This window comes from Struthio camelus, chromosome W, assembly GCF_040807025.1.
Source record: "Struthio camelus isolate bStrCam1 chromosome W, bStrCam1.hap1, whole genome shotgun sequence".
Classification (NCBI taxonomy): domain Eukaryota; kingdom Metazoa; phylum Chordata; class Aves; order Struthioniformes; family Struthionidae; genus Struthio; species Struthio camelus.
Window position 1 is genome coordinate 58,761,226 of NC_090981.1, and position 24,865 is coordinate 58,786,090.

The 24,865-nt window shown below is 52.9% G+C and overlaps 1 protein-coding gene across 16 annotated transcripts in view; it reads right to left on the bottom strand.

Annotated features, from left to right (window-relative positions):
- LOC138060821 (ciliary neurotrophic factor receptor subunit alpha) overlaps positions 1-24,865 on the bottom strand; it is a 238,380-nt gene that overhangs the window by 132,529 nt on the left and 80,986 nt on the right. For 7 of the 16 annotated variants that reach the window (XM_068925720.1, XM_068925722.1, XM_068925719.1 and 4 more), the window contains one exon: positions 1,789-1,896. The exons of 5 other annotated variants lie outside the window; for them this stretch is intronic. The gene's annotated coding sequence lies outside the window, so the exon portion shown is untranslated. Of the gene's footprint in view, positions 1-1,788; positions 1,897-10,576; positions 10,702-21,421; positions 21,707-24,865 lie in introns of those variants that run through there. 4 more of the 16 variants (XM_068925726.1, XM_068925724.1, XM_068925734.1 and 1 more) reach the window with 4 other exon arrangements.

The following is a 24,865-nucleotide window of genomic DNA, read 5'->3' on the forward strand; positions in this document are numbered from 1 at the left end:
CGTGGCTCAAGATGGCTTTGAACGGCCTGATGGGGTGGTGTCATTGCCCAGCACAGCTCACTCCCAGGGGCTGGCTGCAGATACTCACCCATCTTCTGCAGTGGGTTTTGCAACCAATGCTGGGGGAAGTCCTCCAGCGGTTCCCACACCAGGGAGGGCAGAGACACCTCAGGCCCACCTCTGTGGTACTAGGAACAACGCTAGGGGAGAAAAAGCCCCAAGAAGAGGTGATGTGCTCCCACCTGCCAGCCTGGGGCTGGCTGCCAGCTGTGGAGGCACTGGACAGCTGCAAGAGATGCGTCAAAACACTCAGGGCAGGAGGGACCCAAAGGCTGGACACCACCTCAAGCCCCATTCAGAGCCAAGCCTTACCCACGGTGGCACAAACCACCTCATGGGAGGCTCATGAAGCAAAGGACTATATAAAATCATGGCATTTGGCTAGATCTTTGCACTGAGGGTCAGTCTTTAAGTAATGCCTCCTACCAGACCTAGTACTTGGGTGCAGCCCAAGAGGAGGAAGAAGGACCAGATACTGCATTTCTACTGCATTTTCTGGGCTCCAGCTTGCTGCAACGATGGCCGGCATCTGGAAGAGCGGCCAAGGGCGTCTCCCACCTCCCAGCAGCGTCTCATGCTGCAGGACAGCATTGTACAGGCCGAGGAACACGAGTCAGGCCCAACCTGTTCCCCTTCCCCCTCGCTGCTCCTGGCTCGCTCTCCGCTGAGCCCTCCCGGGTCGCACGTGGCTCCCAACTTCCCTGCGCAGCTACAAGGGCTGGAGCAAAGAGCAGAGTCAGACCCCAAATCACAGATTATTGCTCTGGGTTCATGCACGGGAAACAAAAGATCGGAAATCTCTGAAGTGCACAGCTGGACTCCACACCCCTGACCATGTTTTTGTGAGATATCACGTACGTTTTTAAAAGCTATCTAGAGAGGGCTCTGCTTTAAAACAGCCTAGCTGCTGCTGCGTTGAAACCACCGCCTGTCACGCTGACCAGGACCTTCAGTTATTCCCTGTCCCCCACAGTCTATATTCATCTGCAGCCTTTGGCCTCAGGTTATGAAATTATTTAAGGAAAGGATTACGTTTCCTGCTCTGCATTTGCTCAGCACCGACTACAGAGCACGTGTAACCCAGAAAAGTCACCAAGGGATAGTACATACCAACACCCTGAAACAGCAGCCCCCAAAATGCCCAGGGCCATCGCGGTGCCCAACCGGGCTCCCTCCTAGCTCGCCATCATCCTACACCAAAGACATGAAGCACGAACCACCAGCCCGTGTTTTGCCTCCCCGGAGGCCGTATCCTGCCAGGTCATGGTGAAAGGGCTGCAGTTCCTCCCCTCTGCTGACCCTCCGCCACCGTCACAAAGTCCCTTTCTCTCTCTTTGTCCTATTCATGGCCCCACAAGGTCGCCGCAAGGAGAAAGCTCGTGCGCAGCCATGGGATGCTTACACGCTACCCCGACAAGCCAGGACCATGAAAACTCATCTCCCTCTCTCAGCCACAAACTCTGTTTTCTTCTTGTTTCACGGTTCCTGGAACACCAACTACATATTTATCTGCTGCTAAACTACGGGGTCTTTCATTGTCCCTTTCTATGCACCAGGCTTTTTGGCTTAGAGCACATAAAAGGGGAAACGATACCATGCCCCACGCCAAGATGAGATCAAACACCCTTGTGAGATGCTTTCCTACTCTGCTCTTGGAAACCGCTAGTCTCCAAGGAGACCCCCCCCCCCCCCGGCATCCCTTGGTAGCCCAGGTGAGGATTTAATTACCCTTCGGGCTTCGTTTCTTCCACCACTCCGTCTCTCACGCCCGTCTCACATGCTGCCTCGTTTGCAGATTGGTGTCTCCAGCCCAGCTCGGCAGGACTTTCACTTCACCTTTAAAAAGAGAAAAAAAAAAAAAAAATCCACCTCTCTTGCAAGCCTCTCCTGTGTGCGTTTATTAGCCGGCAACGAACGCCGAGCCACTGCCTACGCTCTCCTCTTTTCTGCTCTCCTCCGCTTTGAAGCGTCACTCTCAATAATCTCGTGGAAAGTATTTCCTACAGGAAAACACGGTTCGCTCAATTTAAATTGACCTCAGCCAAGTGGCAGCTTCTCCGTCCCCCCCCTTCCTTATTTTGACCAGAGGAATCGACACGAGACCTTTCATTTCCAATGGAAACAATTACTTTAAAAGCCCAGTTGGAAATTAAAGGTCCAACCTGTCAAAACGCTTCGTCTTTGCCAATATTTTTCAGACGCTCCCCGTCCCTGGCTCCAGGGGCGGCTGCGCCTTCGACAGAGACTTGTAAGGTGGGCTTTGCCGCAGACGGGATCCTTTCGGAGCAGCTCCGCTTTTTCTCCCTTAGGCTCCCGGGACCGCAGAGAGGGTAGCGACGGACGCAGAGACCCAGCAGATAGGGTCTGCACCGCGGGCAGAAGAGCCTGGCCGAGCCGGCTGGCAGCCCGTGCCGGGAAGCCAAACTCCCCGCGCCAGGACGGGGAGCGAAGCAGCACCTCCGGCGACGAGACGGGGAAAAGGACGCGAGTCACTGGACAGAGGCGCCCGCTCTTGCAGGGCAGACGTGGAGTTATTTTCCCCTGAAATTAGTTTCTGGATAGCTAGGAAGCACACGCTGCCTCAACCCAAACGCGCCCGGGGAGCCGCTCTGCCACGTAGGGAGTTATCGCGGGGTTTAACACAACGGAAAACGCTAGGGCACCGAGGCAAGCGCGCCGGCAAGCTCGGGGCGAACAGTGGGGAGCAAAACCAGCCGCGCTTGACCTGCGCCTCTACCGAACAGGGACCAACACGGAGCAAGGCCGCCCCCAGGCTAAGCACGCCCGCAGCCGAAGACGCCCCAGTAGCACCCAGGTGGCTCTGACCGCCAGCAAAAGCTATCGCGAGCTATCGCGGCCGGCCAGGGCTCCTGGGTTCCCTTCCCCGCTTGCAGCGGCTGCCGGCTTCTCCGCGGCGCAGCCGGGAGAGGCGACAGCCTTTCCCTCGCCGCCACCTACCGCAGCGTTTTCCGAGGGCGCGCGCAGGAGAGCCTTCTGCCGGCGGGAAGCGGCAGGCTCGGAGCGAGGCGGAGGGCGCCGGCCCGGGAGCCGCGGGGCAGAGCCGAGCGGGGAGCCCAGGAGCGCTCGCTCCCGGCCTCCCTCCCACAGAGGGATGGGAAACCCAGCAAACGCGCCGGGCGAGCGAGGGAGCCTCCGCTGCTTCTCCCCGGGGGGCAATTTCACAGTCGACCTGAGCAAACCGTTCCTGATATCCAGCCCGAATTTTCCTTTGCTGGTTTCCAGCTCAGCAACGGAAAGGTGGGAGATTTTAACGAGGCACGGGGGGCCGTTCCAGGGGAACGAGCGAGGCCGCGGTTGAAACGGAGGGGCTCTCGCAGGCAATCCCCGAATCCCAGAGACTGGGGATGGAAAAGTTCTATCAACTTTCCCAACGGAATAACCCAAGACTGTTCCCTCATTTTTTTTTTAATGCCTTGCCCAGTCCAGCTATTTGATTGGGACCAGAGCTCTGCAAAAATATGAAGGTTTTTTTTTAATCTTTCTTTCTTTCTTTCTCTTTTAAATTGCTGTATGGGGAATAAAACGTTGGGCTTTACAGCCAGATTTTGTCGTTTCATCCAAAGGCAAAATTTTTGCTGTTTGCCTGTTGGACGCAGTTTCTTATTCCACCCGGTAAAACCCCCCAGAACTCTTTCGGGGCATGAGTCAGGGCAAGATGTGCACGGGAGCAAGTTACTACTAGCTTGCATTTGAAAATTAGAGCCTTTCTGGGTGAGAAATGAGACATAAAAGGCTTTTCAGGAGCAGGTAGACACCGCAAGGCTCACAGGAGCAGGCCCGGGTCACGCAGATGTTTTGCAAGGGGTATATAAAGGAACAACAGCACTTCCAAGCAGGCTCAGACACACAGAGGACATAGTATCTATTGCTTCTAGCAGTTGGGACATCAGGTTTGAAAACCCAGTCCGAGGGATGCGTGCTTGAGGCACCAAAGGAGCAAAATTGGGGTCTAGGGGCACCAGGTCCCCCTGCATTAGGCCACCCAAACAGCACCAGTTCAGCCCACTGCAAACATCCCTTAAATCAGAGCTGGTGCACGCTGATGCAACTCAACTGCTTCCTGTCACAGCAGCGGTTTGCTCACCATGATACAAGGGTTCCCACACCAACAGCCTTGGACCTCTGCAGGGTCATCAAAGTAGAGGGATGTCAAGAGCTGGACCAGGTAGACTTAACACATCACCAGCAGATGTTTGCCTTAATTTGCACGCAGTTTTCTTAAATGTCAGATGGTTGCAAGGCACGAGAAGGGCATTTTTTTCTACTGTGTTTTTATGGCCTTGTAAAGGAAAAGTGGTTGTACGCTCTCAGGAAATGTCAGGCTCCATTTCCCGAGGACCTGCCATCTGTCAGTGCGCTGATTTTAATCGCACCCTGCCCATGCAGAAGGGAGAGGAGGGCGCACTCGGACGCGCCGACCTGGGAAGAGCTGTGAAGCAGAGACGAGGCTGGATTTTGGGCAGGTATCATTGCCATGCCCCCTCACTCTCCTGGCACCAGTAATAGGTCAGAACAACACTTCGCCCTACCTTCCCTTCCCACCAAAAGCGGCACCCAACCTCTTCTGCAGAAACAGGCAGACGGGGGCAGCACCGATGGCTGCAGGCACTTGCTCCCCGCAAGAGCACAGTACCGTGAGGCTTTGCAAGGTCGGCATCAGAGGCAACGCTACGTCAAGCCACACAGAGAGCGCGGGAGTTGACAAGGGGTTTCCCAACCGCTGTGACATGACCATGCCCCAAAGGCATCCCACCAACAGGAACACACAAAACTCGGAAACTGAGACCCCTTCTGCAGAGGAGGCAGCCTCTGGGCACGCGCAAAGCACCACGCGAGCTCCGGCAGGCAGAAGAGCCATTTTTGGAGCAGAGCCTGCAGAAAAGGGGGGAAGAAGTTACCCTCAGGCTTAGGTGCTCTTTCGCGAGGCAAAACCAGGCGATGCACTAGTGTTTCCCAGCCAGGATCTCCCCCGCAGGAGTTTTTAATCGGTCCGTACAACACAGCTGGCTCTGTGAGGGGACACGGCAGCTACCAAACCCACAGGCAGCGGCGTGCAAGTTTGGTCCCTGCCCTTCCTTTACTGAAGCAGGACACAATAGCGTTGACTTGTGGCAGGACCAGGCTTTTCACCCACACGCACAGAGAAACTTTAAGACCAAAACTGCCTGGGGTTTCGGATTCCAGATGTGGCTGGAGAGGGGATGCAACAGCAGCACAGCTCTGATCCCCTTCGCGCCTTCCCCACACCCCCAGACAGAAACCCTTCGCACACCCTTTTTGGTCCCCAATTCTCTACTGACCTTGAGAGAAAAGCTCCCACTCGCGGCAGCTTGAATAGTGACAGGCTGTGAAAACTCAAATAAGAAGAGAACCATGCCACAACATAGGGGGAAAAAAAGTAAAAAAGAGGCTTTGCTGCAGGATTTAGCAGCAGGAAAAAAGCCGAGCTGAGAGGAAAGAAACAGAGAGAGATATTCTCCATCGACTTCCTAAATGTTGGATAAGGGAAAGCATTGCACGGTACATTGCAAGTTTGGGATGTGGCAAGATACCAACTGCATTTTATGTGTTGCAAAACCACCTCCTCTGTGGCAGCTGAGATTTCAAGCATAAGCTTTGACCTTGGTAATATTTTTTACATATTGAGTCACTGCCGACTCTAGAAATAACAGGGGGGAAAGGGCTGGGATTTTGAAGATTTCAATGCATGGCCGGATCCTCTAAGAACCGGGACAGCCCCAGCTGACAGCCCAGCTCTCCAACCCTCTGCCACTCTTAATTAAAGCCAAAAGACGCCGAGTTTGAAAAGATCTAAGGCGACGCAAAGCACTAGCATGGAAGATTGAAAAAGAGGAAGACGAGGATTCAAAAACCTGCCTCTTCGCTTCATTTCACCTGCGTTTGATTGCGGTTTCCTCCTACAGCACTGGCGGCCTCTCCCACGGGTACAAAGTGACAGTGTGAGAAACGCCTCCTGCCGTGGCACGCGCGGGGCCCCAACAGCCGCTGCCTCCCTCGGGGCGCGCGACGCACGCCCGTCCCCCCGCGGCAGCCCGGGGAGAGCGCCCGCTACAGCACGGGGTGCAGTGACCACGGCGCTCTCACGCTTCCCCGTGCTGGCTACAGCCGCGAGGATGCAAAGCACCGCTGACGGGATGACTCCCTCTTCTTTGGTACCCACCTCCAGGGGAGGATGGCCAGCTCTCAGGAGCTTATGGGAAAAGCAGGGTGGATTCACTCTCTTTGCCTGTGGACGCAAACACCCCAAGAACTCCTACGGGAAGGGGAGGTGGCACTCACTGGAGAGCCTTTCCCACTGGAGAGAGCAAGGCTAGACGGCCAAACGGACAGAGAAAGGAAAGGATTCCTCTTTGTACGAGACATCCCACCCAAGCTGGTCTCTTCAGGCTGTCCTTCAACCTAGAAGTTTACCTCCTGAGACACTTTAACAGATAAATAATTCAATTCCCCACTCCCCCCCCCCCCCTTCTCCTGGAAAGGGAATAACTGTCTCTGATAGCCTTGATTTGCTAAATAAAACACTCCTTGAAGGCTCCCTGCAATAATATTTGCACAGAAAATTGACATTCTTCCTCCTTCCTACCAGCCCCGACGCTGTTTGTTTGTGAGTTAATAACTTCGGCGCTTGGCTGAGCTATTGATCCCTTTCAGCACAATTGTTCTTTTGCGTCCAAAATACACAAAAATAAAATAATGAGCAAGTAACAACAAAACCCTGATGACCTTTCGGCGGGCGCCGTGGCACGGGCGGCGCGTGGGAGCTCAGGCCCATTGGCAGTGCCAGCTGGCCGCCAGGCGCGATGCCTTCTGCAGAAGCCAGCAGGCGAGGCTGGATTTCTTTCTCCCTCCCTGCGCGCCCACCCTGGCCTTCCCCAAGGAAGCAACGCCATTCCTTGCAGGGGGAAAGCCAGTTTTCATGACTCAAAATTACCATTTAGCCATAAGTCTTCAACACCCAACAAGGGCTTCATAATGCAACAGATGGTTCACGCAGGTGTCCAGGCTAGACACCACCAGTGGCAGTGATAGGCAGGTACCAGCACCGGTAGTTATAGGCAAGGTGGTTTTTCAGAGCCCCGACTGTCCTGCTGACGGGGGACTCCAGCACTGAATCAGTCCCTGCAACCAGGGCGGGATGCAGGGAGACAGCCCTCACGTGCACCGGCTCTGCTGCGAACAGCCCCTCACGCTGTGCTATTGCTTCTTCCCTTTTCCACCCACTCCTCTCCCTCCCCCAGTAAAGCCAGCTGACGCTTCCAATTCAATAGCTTTCCACCGCAAAGTGCCGCTTTTGACAAAAATCAAACCGTTTTGCAGGAATGCAGCAATTTGGAGGAAATTTGATGCAAAGTTATCAAAGCATTTTGTTCCAATTTTGCTGTTTCGGCTTTTGTTATATTATACGGGGGCCTGGCGTGCCAGAGGCAGAACAAAGCTGCTCGGCTTTATCCAATCCATTTTGATAACAGTTGGTCAGGAGTAGATCTCCCTCCAGTATCCACTGTAATGAAATCTGATAAAAAGAAACAATTAACGTCTCTGCAACGTCCTCGTCCTCCTTAACTGCTCCCGTATTGCCAGGGCATTCCACCAACGCTCCCGGGGGATCTTCGCTGATGCACCGACTTTGTATTTGTGCTTTGCAATCTGCTCACATGCCTTTAGCTAATTGTTCTTCAGACTGCTCTTTTCAGGGGAGATTTTCATGGCAAACAATCAATTTTCCCAAGTTGCATTTTCCTTAAACCCTTTGATGTCTGGGAAAATAACAGGCAACCTCAACACACGGCTGAGTATCAGGCGAGAGCTGGGAAGCACTAAGCGGAAATGCATTTAGTTGTCTGGGTCAAAAACCATTTCCTTTGTTAAATGATTATTATTGTTCCAAGAGGATTTCAGTGGGAATTGAGGGTGCTTAGATAGATGGATTCACAGGTTCGCTGAGCTTCTATAAGGGTCTCTATATCCTCCACCATAATTCTACATCATAACTTCCAACACCAATAACTCTTCTATGACTCCCAACAGATATTCCTGTGCCTTCCAAAGCAATAACTTCTCAATGAACTCCAGACCTGCCAAATCGACTGTTTTTCCCCCGCGGACGCCTGCTTTTTGGCTCTTCTCACAGCCCTCCTGGGAATCTTGACCCGTTTACCTCTCCTTCTGGTTCCAAGCTCGGCGCGCGGGGAGATGAGATCAGAAAGCGATCTGCATCGTATGTCAAGAAATAGCTCTAGCACTAAAAGGTTGCAGTCATCTTCCATTTTCCTGACTGCTCTCATCAGTCGAGGATCCAGCTCCGCATTCCCCGGACCTGCTCGCGCGAGCTGTAATTCTGAGGGAACAGTTCTCTCTCCCAAAGCCTCCATTTCTCAGACTGCTCATTTCTTCCCACTCGTACCTGAAAATTGCTATGAGGGTTTCTCGGGTCTCCCCTGGAGAAATTACTTAGGTTATTCACTAGGGCTACAGAACAAACACTTAAATAAGAAATAAATTGCAGTGCATTTCCCGGGTCGCCAAGCCTCCTGGTTCAGCCGTAAGAGCAGTACCTGAGCCCGCCCAGAATCACTACCTTACTAGGAGCGCACTTGATCTTAATGACATGTTAATTAAGCTAAGGGTAGAATTGCTTATTACATTCTTGTTTTTGTTTCTAATCACAGTAATGCTCAGCAGCTTCAAACAGAAGAGTTTTTTTTCCCCTCCCTCCTTTTAAGTCACAAATTATTTCCATATCAGGTGAAAACAAACGTACAAAAGCAGGCTTTGCTCTTTTCCAGGGGATTTTGCTCTGGAAGGGAAGAAAGGTTTCAACAAGGTATTTGAAACAAAAATGAACGTGTGCAAAGGGGAAGAAGGATACCATCAAAAGTTGCTCTTTTTTTGGATTAAACAAAATTTCTTTTAAACAAAGGGAAAAACCCAAAGCCTAGTTTCACAGCTTGGAGTGCTGCACAGGGTCAGCTCGTGCTGCAGAGTGAATACTGAGCATGCTAAAAGGCTACCTGAAGGAGGACAGAGGAGGGATAAGTGACTTGGCTCCAGTTTCCAGCTCTCCAATTGCTATCCCACCCGCCTACCTACCTGCAAGCTCCTCCAGCCACCCCAAGGAAAAAGCAAGCAGCGCTTCCAAGGCTGGGCAGCGCTGCCTGCCCTAAATGACAGACTTTGAAAGGCGACACCAAATCTGCCACCGAACACGTTAAAGGAGCATTCCCTAATTCAGGCCTGCCCTTGCTGCGCTGCTCCCATGCACCTGAACGAGGTACCGGTTCTCATTAGCTTCCCAACGAACCACCCTTAACTTTTCCTCGGAAAGGGTTTTCCGTAAGGAAGAGCCAGCAAGCACGAGCTCAGTGCAACCTCGAGCCCAGCAGGAACAGCGCCCGAGAGGGGGCCGTGACCCAGGGAAGCCCAGGTGCTCGGGCAGGTCCTCTCAACCCCAGGCAGCACAGAGCAGGGCTCGAAGAGCCCATCCTCGGCATCACACTACATGCAGAAAGCAGCAATGCTATGCACTGCCTTCGCTCCGCATCCCTTCTGCGGCCGGCTGCTCCGAGGGTTTTCCGCTGCCGCCTCTCAAGAAAGGAGCTGCCACAGGGGAAGGAAGTCGCAGAAGCCACTTAGTGCCTCCTCGAGAGGCTCAGACCTCGCTAACAGGCTGGATACCTCCAACAAGTGCCACTGCCAGCTCCTCCGTACAAGTATCTTTAGATATTTGCTTTAGCTATGCTATACGCGCCAGCCAAGGCGGCCACACGAGAGCACGCGGCTTGCATTGCACTGCCCAGCTGCATCTCCAGTACCCTAGAAATGACCTAGGTTTTCAAAGATGCTATCACGCCCTCACTATCCAATTACTAGGAAATAATTAAGCTGACTATGGACCTACCAACCACCATGAAAAACCGTGAAAGGGAGCCACCCTTTTAGCAGGCCAACCTGCTCAGAGCAGAGCCAGTTTCTGAAGCTGATTTGTAACCAAATGCTCCATGTTGCATCAAAGAGGCATGAGGAGTTCCCCCCCCCCCCACAGCCCATATTTGTCAACAGAAATTGTCTTACACTCTTTTTCTGGCTGCTTCCTAAAACTGCTCAAAAGTTTCAGAAGAAAACAAAACTCCTAGCAAACATTCCAATTTTCCTGCCTTGCACCGCAATTTTTCACTTCCTTCTGCATTTAGTGTTACTATCTTCATCAGGAAAGAGCTGATCATTTCCCAGCACTTAATCTTAAACTTTGGAAAACCTCCAAATAGAAAAAAGTCATTTCTAGGGGAATAACCCCTGGGAGAAGGGCCTCAGAGAGAGGCTCAGCAGCGAGTTAAATGGATAACGCTCCCGTGCCGAGAGCACGAGGGCTCGGGGAACCGGGGCAGGAGCAGACCTTTATATCGAGTAAGATCTCTCCTGATGCAGTAAGTCCGATCGGCTCTAATTTTTCAAAGAGAGCTCGTGGCAGACTGACCTCTCACAAGGCGACGCAGGCACAAACACCGTGATTTACTCGTGGGCTCCGGCATCTACGCTTTGAACAGGGAGACGCTGCGCAACTGCACTTATTATTTGCTAAACATCTGTCTGTCCCTGACCATCGTGGGGCCGGATGAGTCCTCCCGCATAGCTGAGGATTAGCTCTAGATAAGGTTTTGTTGACTACACGATTTTGGAGGTGGCGGGGAGGGAGGGATCCTGCAGATTTTCCAGAAGCGAGGCTTTTTAGGGTGAAACTGAAAGAGGAATCTCTCAGCTGCAGGATGGGAATTCCCAGTCAAAATGAGAGACTTTCCCAGGCACCCCAGAATAAGTACAAGGTGCTGAGCAGGGCTCCTCACACGGGCTGGTGGAAGGAAGATTTGGGGTTACTCCAATCCAGAGAGTGCAGCTCTCTGGTCCCCCATACCACAGAGGGTATCTACTAAGGTCCTGGGTCCTGATCTCCTCCCCCCAGAGCCCCTCTCGCATTTTTCTACAACAGACAATGAAACCTGGGAAGATTTCCTGAGCAAAACTGTTTCCCCAAAGTCACTGAATATCCCTTCTACAGAAAGGCTTTCTCTCTGGTGACCTCGAGCTCACGCACCCCTACCATAAGCCAGCACCTAATGCAGAAAGGTGGTGGGGACAGGGGCAGGATCAGCTTCTCTCCCCACCCTCTCGGTCCCCACTTGGTGCTTGGCAATAGGTGTTGGAAATTGGAGCTGTCCTTCAGCAAGCAGCTGGGTTTAAGGAGAGGTTGATTGCCACGGACTGGGATTCAGATTTACAACCTTCCCAGGTGAGGCTGGCAACTGCTCTAACACTACGGCATGGCAGCATGCAGGACAGAAAGGTCAATCTCGCTTGTTCTCCATGCCCAGCAGGTTAGAAAAGGACAAAAACTAAAAAGACTTCTAGTTCCTGTAACTAGGAAGCTTCTTGTGCCCCGTGGTGTGGTACCTAGGGGAAGGCCTGCACCTTTAAAGGCATCCTGAGAAATCTTAGCTGAGGCAGCATTCCCCCAAAGCTCCCTCCACAGCCAAAGGAAAAAGGTTCCTCAGGGAGCAAAGCAAAGGACTCTTGGTATGAGTCACCCCATGCTAAATCAGAAGAGCCTCCATTCTCTACAGACTACACAGGGACCTTGAACTTCAAATAACTTAGTTAAGGTAAGGGAGACGTTCCCACCATTTAGGCCTACACCCTGCTAACCTAGTCCCATATTCAAGAGGAAAAATCCAACCGTTTTTGCATGGCACCCAACACCAGCATTAGCATGGTTTGTGAAAATCCACGTGCAACGAGTGACAGAAGCCTAAAAAAGGAACCAGCGGTCAAAAGCAGCAAATTCTCTACTGTTTTAATTAGCCCAAATGTGAACGTAAGGGGCCAGAAACTCGCACTGTAACGCAAACAGAATGTCCCTTAAAATCAACTGGTGCTTTCGGCCAAGCAAAAACTGTTGGGATTTCCAAATATGGCCCATGGGAACATCAGCCCAAGCATTCTTGAGACGCATCTTGGAGCCTGAACTGTCTCCCAAGAATAAAAACTTCAAATCCGGCATGACAAAAGAGCCATCACATGACAATAACTATCACACAAGCGCACAAATTAAGCAATCAATCAAAAGTGAAGTACACCACAAAACAATAGAGAGCGGTGCACATCATACCCGGCAACGGGTGAGCAAACCTGACCTGCGATTGCCTCTCTTCACGCATGGGCTATTGTGTTCCCTTCTCTGCAAACATCAGAGCAACTGGGGTTTTTTTTTTTCTTCCCCTTTTTATCAAAGCTTGGGGAGAAGAAACCTTTATCGGAGAGAATACAGGTATCTACACTCAAGCGAAAGCACTTGTTCTCAACTTGCCATTATATAAATCAATTGTTATTCTGCAAGAACGCGACAGGGCAAAAATTAGACGTAAGATTTGCTAGATAGCTAGAAACAACTCTCTCCTGAGTCTGCGAGGAATTCCTGCCTTAAAAATTTGGGAACCTGTGCAAGCATGTAGCTTAACATAATGATGTTCCCCCAGAGAAAAGAGGGAGGAAGAATAGTTACAATCTCCTAACTCTTCTTGTCATCCATCTCTTTTAATTGCACCCTGCTTCAAAGAGGTACAATACAAGAAAACTGCCTCTGCCCATCCGAGAACTGAAATCATAGGACATAATTTTGGAGAGTAGCTACACTGCTTCGACACCACCACTCCGACAACAAGACAACGCAGTTCCTCAGCACCCAAGGGCCCCGATATGTTTGCAAACAGATTGGGCAAATGGCTGTGTATTTGCAAGCGTATTTGAAAAATCAGGTCCCGTTGGCAGGCAACTCTCAGACAGCAAGCAGGGCCAAATCCCATGAATAAATTGCTTGGAGCGAGTAGTTTGACGCGCCATTATTCATAACTAATGCAGTCCTAGTAAACAGAAAATGGAGGCCAAATCCGCCTGTATAGACACCAATGACCTCATCTGTTTTCATCCTATTTATTGAACAAAACAAGAGCAAAAGAGAGTTACCACTGACCTCCAAAGGGAGGCACAGGCAAAAACATCTCCTCTGGTTTCAGAGGAACAAATATTCCTCACAGATACCGGGTGAGGTAGAAGTCTAGCCAGCAGGGACTGGAGCTGAATTCAGTGCTAGAATAAGCATTTTATCTCCCCAGTGCAAAGACACAAGTAAAACTAAGCAACCAGCTCTCCCATCTCCTTTGCTTTCAGTACCACCGAGCTATTGGGAATAAGGACATTGGAAGAACAGGCAATGGCAGAGGCAGCTGCGGGACAAAGACGTCTGTGCTGATGGGGAACAGCACTGACTGTCGGCCAGGGATCGCCCTGAGAAAGCCCAGTGACTACGGGACAGCCTCTTTTTACAGGATCACGGGAAAATTCAGGTTGGGAGGGACCTCAGATGGTCTCTAAACCAACTTCCTGCTCAAGTAGCTCAGCTATGTGGGTGGACCAGGTTGCTCAGGTCTTTTCAGGAGCAGGCAAGCTTCAGTGCAGCTCACAGCCCCTCCCAGAGCTTGATGTATCGAGTGAAATGAAAATGAGTCAAAACAAAATGATGAAAAAGAAAAACCCAAAGGAAGTGTGGAGAGGCAGCAACTGGTCACTGTCCCACTCAGCGCAATTACAGGCTGCCCAGTGCAACAGCCAACCAGCAGGCCAAAGCAGATGCAAGATACAACTCTCGTCTGCTTTCACACAGCACCCCAATGCCCAGCAGAAATCACTGCTACCAAAAAACAAAACAAAACAAAAAAACAAAACCCACATTGCAGAAGGGAGTAGGTATCTCCATGAAGTGCAGCTCCTCTGATGCTCATGCGCAACCTCCAGAGTAGCTGCCTGCAAGAAGCTGGAAGGCTGCAAACCAGGGCGCTGTCATGCTATTTCTGCTGCATTTCTTATACTCCTGAAGAATCATATTTATTTTAATTTGGGAAAAGTATAGGAAAAATTATGAACACAGTTACGGTCATTCTTCCACAACTATCACAAAGTTTAAAGACTTCTTAGCTGCAAGCATCTTCCACTGCAAAGGGTCTTGCTCAGCACCTCTAGAATTTGGCCTCAGGGAAGGGGAAAAAAAAAGTCATTGACCTGAAGACTGCTACATTTATCTGGAACACAAAGGGAAATATTTCTCTAAATGACAAAGAAAATCTATTAGACTGTTTAAAAGTTACAGACTGTTCAAAAATTGCCCTGATTTGAATCATTGACTCTTCAAAATAAATACTATTCTTTCATCAATAAGCTCAAAATATAAGCTAACCACAAATCCCTTTGGATAAAAGAAACATAAAAATGATATCTTTACACATTAATAACATCCATTGATCTAACTGTAAGCATATGTCCACATACATAATTTTACCATATTGCACATCAATAATACTCTACGTTTTTTCTATTAAATTATGCTGTTCCCAAGAAACAGAAATTCTAAGTATTTTCCTAAGACGACTCTTGCCATTTAAATATACAATGCTTGTAGTTGAAAGCACTAACAATACAGCCATTTTCAGTTATACAGGGCAATATTAACCATTTATAAGATGAACGGGTAGGAGATGAGGGATTATCACCAAATAGAAACGTTTTTTATCTGTAATAAAAATAACAGTATTTTCTATGCTCCCTTTCGCTCTTCTCTTAATTACGACTCACAATCTGAATTTACTAAGCAGCTTAAACAGTATTCCCGAGGAAAACCTATTTCACTTTGGAGCTTATAAAACGCTCAGAAGGGCCAGTTTCTGTCGGGGTGAACCGACACGGCCTCTGCAAAGAAAACTCGTGCATCCTTAATCCATTGGAATTGTTCGGCTGCTTCGGCAAAGGCGAGGAGAAGAGAATAGGGTTCACGGCTTATGTGCACTTTCAAAAAGCTCCGGCCAAGTCTCTAACAACAGCCTATTAGAGGAACAAAGCCGGCTCAGACAGAAAAGGAAGTGCTGTCAGCCTGATCGGCCGGCGAGAAAGCGAGCTCGGGGCAGGCTTTTGTCAGCTCCCCGCGCCGCCGCGGCCGCCCCGAGGAGCGCCGCCGTGTTTTGGATGGGGATTAGCGTGCTATAATCTGTTTATTAATGCTTTGGAGAGGGCTGAGCAACAAGGAGGAAAAACTGGCAGATGACAATATTATTTAGGCTAATCAAGAATATGATGGATGGCAGGGACCTTCAAAGAGAGCAGCAAAACAAGGCACTTAGGGAGCCCAGCGTGGTGATAACTGCAAGGCAGCGCCCGCTGGAAGGAGTATTTGGAACTAATCACGCGCGTTGCCGCGGTCTCAGTTTGATGTACCTGGCCAGCAACACGGCGGGCGGCCACAGCTAAAATGGTGGGGAAAGAAAAAAAAAAAAAACTATTCGGTTACATAGAAAGACAGAGCATAATAAAACAAGCGATCGTGTAAATCAACGGTGTGCGCTGACCTGAAATACTCTGATCAATTCTGGATATCCTGCATCAAATAAAACACAGGAAAAGGGAGTCTGCTCAGGCAATAAAACTGATGAGACGTAGAGCTATTGCATGAGATTGAAAAGTCCAGGACTTTAATTTAAAAAGGACGCAGATAAACAGGAAGAAGGAGGTGTACAGAGCAATGAAAGACAGCCAGCAAATGCTCCTATTTACCCTCAAATATCGCAAGGGCAGAAGAGCACTCCGCAAACCAGAGAAAGAAATGCATTCAAAACTGATCTATTTATCCCTAAACGGCGCAAAAGGCACAGCGAGCTGCTGGGATAGACCGCCTCCGAGCACCACGAAGGCCCAGAGCTGAGGAGAGTTTCGGCGCGCAGACACAAAGCTTTGAAGATTTATATGAACAGCCGCTCAAGCGTCGTGACATTCGGCAGGTGGTAGGTCAGCGACGGGCTGCCTGCACATGCTAGGGCAGGATGCTCTCGCCGGCAGCCGGGGCCAGCCCCAAGGTCCAGCCAGCTCCAGGTCTTGCAGGTAAATGCTACACCCAGCAAGGAAAACGTGAGTCATGCCCTGGAGATATTGACTCTTGGTGCAGCAGAAGCAAAGGGCAGCCCGTGCTTGCTGGTTCCCCTTTGCAAAGGGGATGGCGTTTGAGGCACACAGTGACTTGGGTTATCTCTGTTCACGTGCCTCCCTTGTCTCTCGGTGATAAACACCATTTCCAAGGCAGCAATATGAACACAGTATCCACGCAGCCCTCCAGGGCAGCCACTGTTTGAGGTGGGGAAACTGAGGCAAGGATCCCAGTCATGGAACCAAGCGCAGCTGCAGCGCCTCTGCCAGAGCCGAGGAGCAGGCTGCGCTGGGGACACGGCAAAGCCCCACTGTCACCCAAGCCATGGGGATGCTTCTCAATGCCCAGACATCTACCAGCTGGATCTGGAAAATGTGGTTGCCCAGCGACTGATGGACCAATGCAAATCCTTGCACTTCTCTCCATCTCTCCCCTCCCCGTTTTATCAAGTTTCAGTGATTTCCCAGCTGATGAACACATTACCACCTCATTCGGCAACGCCTTGGAGGCACTCACATTTCAGGCCTGGTGAGAAAAAGATGAAGTATGAAAATCCCTTTCCTTTCCAATCCAGTCCTCCCAGCACCGGCCAAGGAGCTAAAACAAAACGCCTCAGAAAAAGCACAGAAAACACCGGATGCGAGAGGCCGTACCAAACTCGCACTATATGCAGGTGTCAGGGAAAAAGGTCTCCTGTCTCCCACGCCAGACTGCTATCTCCATCCTGCACACCCTTCCCCTACAAATGTATGTCGGGGTTGACACCAGTGTCTGTGCACTACGGAAGAGCTTGGAGAGGACCCTCTCCCTCCTCAGTGCGCACTCCCCAGTGATCTGGACCACGCAGAGAAGCAGCAAGGATGTGATCTGGCAGGCAGTGAGCTGTCTGGGCTGAGCTACTGTATAGAAAGGCAGCAGCCAGCCTTGCCCATTTTCCTTGAGGGGACTCTACAAGGACTCTCCTCCTGCACCTACGTCCCCTCTGCAGCAATTGAGGCTTAATGCCTGCTGGTCTTTTGCACCTGCATCTGGTTGAAGTCTCTCAGTTGCACATTTTCTTGATTTCCTCCAAAGACTGCAGCACCTGGTGGTTGCCATTTCCACCGGCTCAGTAAGACCAGCCCTGCTAGTCTGTACCAAGGATCTGTCATCCTTTCTCCAATAGCGGGGATACGCACGTGCCACAGGCAAAATCAGGCAGAGATAGTACTTCCGCCTATGGCTGATCCCAGCCTCCAACTTTTTCAAGTTCAGGGACTTCTCAAGCCAGGGTTGATTTGTCTATTTAGAGACCCTCTTTGCAAGCTCTTGTCCAGTCTCTCTTAAACCTATTTTACATCCTCAGTGCCCTTTGGTGAGGAGTCCCACAAGTATCTAGCCCAGCGCCTGGAGAACCACCACTTCACGCTTGCAATGAACTTGGCTACGCTAGCTTCATGTGATGTTCCCAGTTCTTGTGCTGGGGGCACGCCCTCCTCCAGCTACTCTGGATTTTGCAGCCCTGCCTCATATCGCCCAAGCCACCTCTTCCCAGATTGGCAAGCTGCTGCCTGCTCCCTTGTTGCTCTTACAGAAGCCCTCCCAGATGCCGGATCACCCTGGGCCCCTCCTCTGAGCCCTTCCCAGCCGTCCTACCCCTCTGTGAGATGAGGGGACCACATCTTTCACATCTTATTCACACAAGCATTTCATCTGCTCATCAGCACCAACAAGCGTATGGAGACAGCATCTGGCCTAGGAGACTTTAAATACACTCAGAGACCCTTCTATGCTGATGTAGAGTCTCATATATATGAGCCCCTACCACCACGTCATTGTGACAGTGATATCTTACCATTCAGCCACAGCTATCGTTATTACCGTGGTCATTTTTATCTCAGTCATGACTGGGAACATCCTCAGGAAAAGCACAGTCCCCTTTCCTACCCTTGGAGCTGCAGTAAAGGGAGAAAGGCATCAGGTCAAATCAGGAGCTAAACACCACCACAAGGCATCTCCTGGTGATGCAGAAGTCTACAAACAACTGCATTTCTCAGAGATGACGCAGCACGTTAAAAAATGCGATACACACACACAAGCAAAGGCCCGCTCTGACCTGCATACCAAGAGCTCACCTCACTTCTACAGCTGGTGGCTGTAGACCCTCTTTTGGGGGCACTGTTTAAGAAAGGATGAGACAAGCATCCACTGCAGGTGATACAGAAAGCAACCTTGCTTTGGGAGAAGGCGGCACACCAGACAACCTCTGCCTTAAACCAGCCCAAGATCCTCAGGAAAAAGCAGCAACTCTACGAGCCAAGTTTGATGGTCCTTAGGAAAGGGTATAAGACTCCTCCTTGAAAGACTTTTTGGAAAGAGAAGAGGTTTATAGCAATTAGAGCAGTGTTCCTTCCTCAAACACTCTGATTTCAAAGCAAAACCAAGCAGAGCAACAGAACAGGATTTTGACCCTGTAAACAGAAGCAGGCCAACCATACCAAGTCCATGCAGGATTTTGTGGAAAGCATCTGGATATTGCTAGCATGAGAGCAGCATCGAGCAGGTCTTGCACACACAGGGAAGAGCACAACGCATCTATGCCAGGCACTGGCAAACCTAGCACGACATGAGCTTGAGCAACTAGATCCTGTGGGCAAGGAAAGGCAGGGGAAAAGCTTGCATCTGCCCCCAGCTCAAAACTGCAGGATGGTGAAGAGGCATAGGGGGAATGTAGCGCATGCTGGGGTACGTTGCCTTTGGGACAGCTTGGCACGATCAGCATCCTATCTCTTTCAGAAGGTCCCAGAGTTAGTCTGGGAACATCCAAGCAGCAGAAAAGTTCCTTTCCCTTTTCCCTGGTCCAGGACAGGAGCCCTTGCCCAGAGCTGACCAGATCTTTCAAAGGCATTTGGCCACCTCGACCTTGTGACTACGCAATGCTGGAAGAAAAATCACACGGGCACTGATGGCAAAAAAGAAAACAGAACAGAAGTTTGTTTAGAGATGCCTGCCCAGTCCCTGTCCATTTGACATTTGCTCCAAACCAGTGAACTGCACAGCCTTTGAACTTTTGTTTAGATAGATAGGCCTGTATATTTAGAAATCCTTGAAACTCATCCATCTGCAAAGACAGCAACTCCTGATAATGCAAAAGCACTAGCCGGGATGCTGAGCTCAGCAGATCCCTCTACGAATGATTCCTATTAAAGTAAAAAATTACAATGCAAGCGTCTATTAGACGATCCAAGCCTAACATAAAAAAGAAATTAAGAAAACATAATACGTTCGTGCCAGCTGTTTTCATAGACCACTGAGGTTCTCAGACAAGGCAGCAGGACACCCATTCACTGTCACCTGCCCGATGCCTCAACCCACCTCGGAGCAATGTACCCCCGGCCAGGCCCCGGGACCATTTCTACCACAGCCGCTCTGACTGCAGGGTGGGGGAAGGTCTGCTCTGCTCCTCAAAGTCTCTGGAGATGAAGGTCCCAACCTCTTCTCTTGGCAATCAGTTCGAACATCCACCCGTCCTTACTGCCACAAACTGCTCTCCTAGCATCCAGCTTGAACCGTCCTTGCTGCGTTTTACAGCCAGGGTTTAGGGCCCCAAGGACACAAGGGCAGATTTCTGTGGGAGCTTTTTGCATGTCTGAAAGCTTACAGGTTTTTTGAGTTCTCTCCCCTCTGGCCAAAATCCTGCCAAATCGTGGCCTTGGGGACGTGCTCAGGTCCCCCAGCTGGCTTGTCACCCAGCCAGCAAGGGCAACAAGAGACAGTCATCGGCACCGAAGGAAAAGCACAGTCTTCCTAACTGGGAGCCTAAAGACTGGCCAAGGCCAGAGAGAGCTGAAGAGGAGCTTCCCTGCACTTTCCTCAGTGGGGCCAAGAGGGGGGGACGCACCGGGGGGGGACCCTGCTGTCACCAAGTCCCCTCTTCTGAGCAAAGCAGGGCAGCAGAAAGGCACGCTGCTCTGAGCTCCCTGCACCCCCAAAGTCTAAACCACCAGATTATCGCGTTAACGCTTCAAACATTTAATTTCCTGCTATGGTTGCACAGGTTTTGCAACAGGAAAGGCAGGAGGGGGACACAACGAAACAAGCCGGGCGTTTTCAAACTCTGAAAACGCCATCCTCCCCGTGGGCTTCCCACTCCGCCGTTCAGCCTGGGGAGCGGGGACCGCTTTCACACCGGCAAGGAGGCTCACTTGCGAGCACGAGAGCCACCTGAGTGCCGACCTCGCAGCCCAGCAGCACCGGCGCTTTCCAGCCCGCTGCTGCAATGAAAAGTCCCTTTGTTCGGCGGCTCCAGCGATCCCCACAGCGCTGCCGAAACGTTTACTGCAACGCGAGAAAAACAAGGCAGCTGGGCTTTGCAGAGTAAAATGGTACCCGACTGGCGGGGGGTGGTGGGTGGTGAGGGGAGGAAGAGGATGAGGGAGGAGGAAGAAAATAGCGGGAGCAGGGAGGGGAGCACGTGGGAGCGCAGGGGAGGGGTGGAACAAGAGAAGGAGGCGTGAAAAGCGCAGAGGGGAACCGATGGAGAGGGAACGCGAGGGCACGGGGAAGGCGGAAAGACAGCGGGACAGAAAGAACGGGGACGGAGAGCTGGGGGAACGCGCTACGGAAACTTCAGGGCGCTTCCGCCTGGTGTACGAACCCTCCAAACACGGCGTGCCCCGCAGCCGCAGGGAAACGGGGGCTGCTCAGCCCTCCCCAGAGGGGACGGAGGGAGACAGACCTTCCCCAGCATCGCCGCCCAGCCTCTCGCAGACCGGCGCACCGCAGGGCGCAGCAGCCTGGGACTGTCCCCCCACCCCGAGCGAAACGCCCTCGGCCCCCGGAGGAGGGCACGCGGCGAGCCCCCAACCCGAGGACGCAGCAGCCGCGAGGAGACAGCCGGAGAGACGCGCCGCGCGCCCTAGGCCCGCCGCTGCAAAGCCACCGCGCAGCCCCCTGCGGAGAAGGGGCACGAAGAAGCGCCCCCTGCGAGCGCGAGGGGGCTGGAGAGTCGGACGCATCGAGTCGGCTCCAGGGACGCATCTCTGTCAAAAGCACTCTTAAAAAAAAAATACACCCCTGCCCGAGCAATCGCTCAAGCCCTCAGCCTGAAAGCCTCTTTAGGGGCGCTCGAAAGCACAGGGGGAAAGTACTAGGTAGCATCCCGATTGCCCCCCGCCGTTCCCGGCTGGGAGCGGGCAGGGGATCCCGGCTGGCGGCTGCCCGCGGATGCTTTCCGCTCGCTGCCTTTCCCGGAGGCCGCCCGCGGCTGTGGTTATTTATAGATCGCTGACCGCGTGTCCCCGCCACGCACCGAAGCGAGCTTACCCTGGTGCGTGGGCAAGCAGCGGAGGGGAAGGACCATCCTTCAGGTCAGGGCTAAGGACAGCTGCCAGCAACCAGAAATAACTAGTGCCGTGTTCGGCGCTGGTTCTTCGAGAGCTGCCGGAGCAGAGCACGAGGTCTCCAAGATCTCAGTCTGGGGAGGATAGGATCGATTTCTCCTTCAACTTGTGCTCCCCCATCTTCTCTCCTCCCCTTCTGCTCTCCAGCTCCAAAAAAGCTGCTGGGGGGAAGGAGCGGGTGGGCAGGCCAGGAAAGCAGCCCAGCGGCGGGGAGGGGACGACTGACCTCCGGAAAATGTGCTGGAAAAGCAAGCGGGGCAGGTCGCGGAGAGGGAAGGGTTTCAGCACCTGCTGCTGCGAACCCCGCCGCTGACCCGGGAAGGGGTTACGCAGGGGAGCAGATTCCAGAGGATTTTGGCAGGGCGCTGCGATCAGCGCGCCCGCGATGGCTCCTTTGGGTGCCTGCGAAAATCGCAGCACGTGAGCTCGACGGGGCCAGCGTGCAAGGCGCGGATACCGGCACGTGCGCGCGGCCATCTCCCCCGCAGAGGCCACGAGCCGAGACAGCCTCGTCCTTCGGCCGGGGCGCGCAAGGTGCACGCGCCCCTCCGCGTGCACGCACACGTCCATTCGCGAGCGTGGCCTTCCCCCTGCGGGTTCACCACACTGGCGCACACGGCCCCATTCAACCTGCACGCAAAGGGCTACGCTAGGTCCTTGCTGAACCCGCCGCTAACCCTCGCACGCGCCCCAGTGCCGCCAAGCCCTGCATGAGCAGTTGCAACCTGTTGGCTAGGCTGGGTGCAAAAACCGCCTCGAGCTCTGCGCCGAGAGGGATCCCTCGCTGCCTACAGACCGAGACGGGGCTTGAGCAACCCTTCTTCCACGCTCTGGGCATACTGCCCTCCGCAGAGGGCTTTCCAGCAAGTCCCCTAAGGAACATGGGCTGCGGCTGCCTGGGTGATTGCTACCCGTCTCTTTGCTTGCCCACGCGGCCCCCGAGGAGAAACGCTCCCGCTGCGGTTCCTCGGGGGCTGCCGCTCGCCCGCGCTCCAAGCGGCTCTGCTCGCTGCCGAGGACGGCGCACGCGTACAGATGTTTCTGGGGTGCTTGCACGGGGCTGGCGAGACAATTCCTATGGCTTCCCCCTCCACCCCGCAGCTCTCACATCCTCCTAACGCAGCCCCTCTGCTTCGTACACACGCGTGTGCAGCGGGGTCCCCAGGGTCTGGCCGCGGCCGGTGCCCGCAGAGCCTGGGAGCTGGGTCGCCCTTGCCAGTCTGCAGCACGCACCAGCTGGTGGGGTGGGGGGGGGAAGAGGAGGAGATCTTCTGTCTGTCCATGCAACGCAAGATGGGGGGGGGAGCCCATCTCCCCCCTCCCCAGCCAAATTCCAGAATCACAGCGCTCCCTCAAAGCTTCTTCTCTTTGCAACGCACCCGTCAGCTAAGACCATCTCTGCCCAAGGCCCCCGGGGAGCAAACGCTGAACCCCGCGCGTTACAGCACCTGCGCGCAGAGGTGGGAAGCACGAAGGTCCGTGCGAGCACACGCGCCAGGGGCCCTTGGGGAGCCCTTGAAGGCCTCCCCTCCCCTTTGCCCCAAGCTTGCAAATCTCAGCCTCTGCCTAATTTTTTTTTTTTTTTTTGTTTAACAAGATACACTCCAGCCTTGTAAGGCGAGTCCCCAGAGCGCACAAATAAGCAGAGTATTTTTGGCCACTCTCCCCGCAGCCTAGGGCTGGCCTTTCGGAAACGCATACCCTCAATGCCCTGGTAATTGAAGAGGCTGCCGATGCTGCAGGCCAGGAAAGGGATTACAGGACACGCTTACGGGCTCGAATCCCTAACCTCTGGCCGTCCCCGCCGCCTGAATTGCAGCAGCGGCGCCGCTAGCTGGCAGCACCGCCAGCCCGATCCCCTGCCCGGCTGCACGCCCCGGCCCGCGTGCAGCACCCCGGGGTGCGGGTCTGGGTAGGGAGCCAGGGAGGAGCCGGTCAGCGAGGGCGGCCGAGCCGCGTGGCCAGCGCGCTCCTTCTCCAGCACGGCTCGCCTTTCGGGCGACTTGCAATTAACTCCTTTTTGATGGGGCAAGGAGACAAATGACGGTAATTTATAAATAGACTCTCTCTTAAAACAAGTGCTTTGCCCAACACCTATTGATTTCTGCTCCCCCGCCGGAGAACTCGCTGCAATTAAATTGTCACATCCCTAATACCCACGTAAAAATGAGCCAGATATACTGTATCTCCCAGAAAAAACTCACCCGCGCAGGATTACAAAACCCAGCTGCCGAGTTTCCTTTTACCCCTGAATTAGCAAGACATCAAATTTATCTCACTGTTGGACAGCAGAGCTTTTATCCGCATCTCTCTGGCTGCCAAACAAATCACAGACAGCTCACATTTTACCCGTCCTGCTCCAACCGCTGGTGACGGCTCCGGTTGGACAACGCGCTCCCCCTAAGGTCAGGGCTCCGCTCGGTGTTTCTGCACCGAAGTCAGGAGGACGGTTTCCTCCGCGGACAGGGCAGCCGGCAGAGGAGACACTGAGTCTCTTGGAGGCCCATCCTTCCTGTGAAAGGCGGCAGCTCATTAAAAAGCATTGTGTGTGCGCCGGGTGAGCTGGCCCTGCGAGGTCCAGCCGGACCAGGATAGACCTTGAGCTCCCACTTCTGCCCTGAACACATTGCACCACCCGACCGCGCTTCAGTTTCTCCATCTCCAAAAGGGGGCCGGTGTCTGGGATGCCGTTGGAAGGCATTCATGTTCCTCGCCCAGAGGGCTCCAGGCTGTTTTCGTCCTGCCAGGGCTGCTGTTCGGATGAGACAGTAGGGTGGGCCCTGAGGGACACGCAGCACTCAAGTCGGGGGAGAAGGCTTGCTTTTCCAAAAGCAGGTAAAGCAAGCAGAGGAATTGTTTTTTCCCCTTCCAAAGGCCAATTAAGTTCCCTTTTTTAATAGCCAACCTGGATCAGCACTGTCACACAAACATGCTCTCCAGCTCCCTGCGCAGAGGCCCTGCGGCAGAGCAGCTTGGGACTTTGCAAGCTTGCTCGCAAGCCTGCCAAGCGCCACTTGCATTGCTGCCCCATGCCAGCCGGACCGCAGAGGGACCCTGCTCAGAGGCCAGGGGAGATGGAGCAAAGGCGAGAAACCCCTGGGTGCGCAAACCAGCACCGCTGAGCAAGACAACCCAGAGCCTGGGGAGGGTTGCTCTTGGAGCAACCATGTCTGCTGCTCCTCTAAGCCAGCCTGGAACATCGCCAGGGAGGAAGCCACTCCAAAGCACAGCTCTGCTGCCCATGTGCCCTGCAAGTTGTCTTCTGCCAGGCACATCTTGCAGCTCTGAGTCCCTGCGCACACCAGCCCTTCAGCCCTCACTGCAGTGGGCAGGCTGGACTCGCACAGAATCACAGAATGGTTGAGAT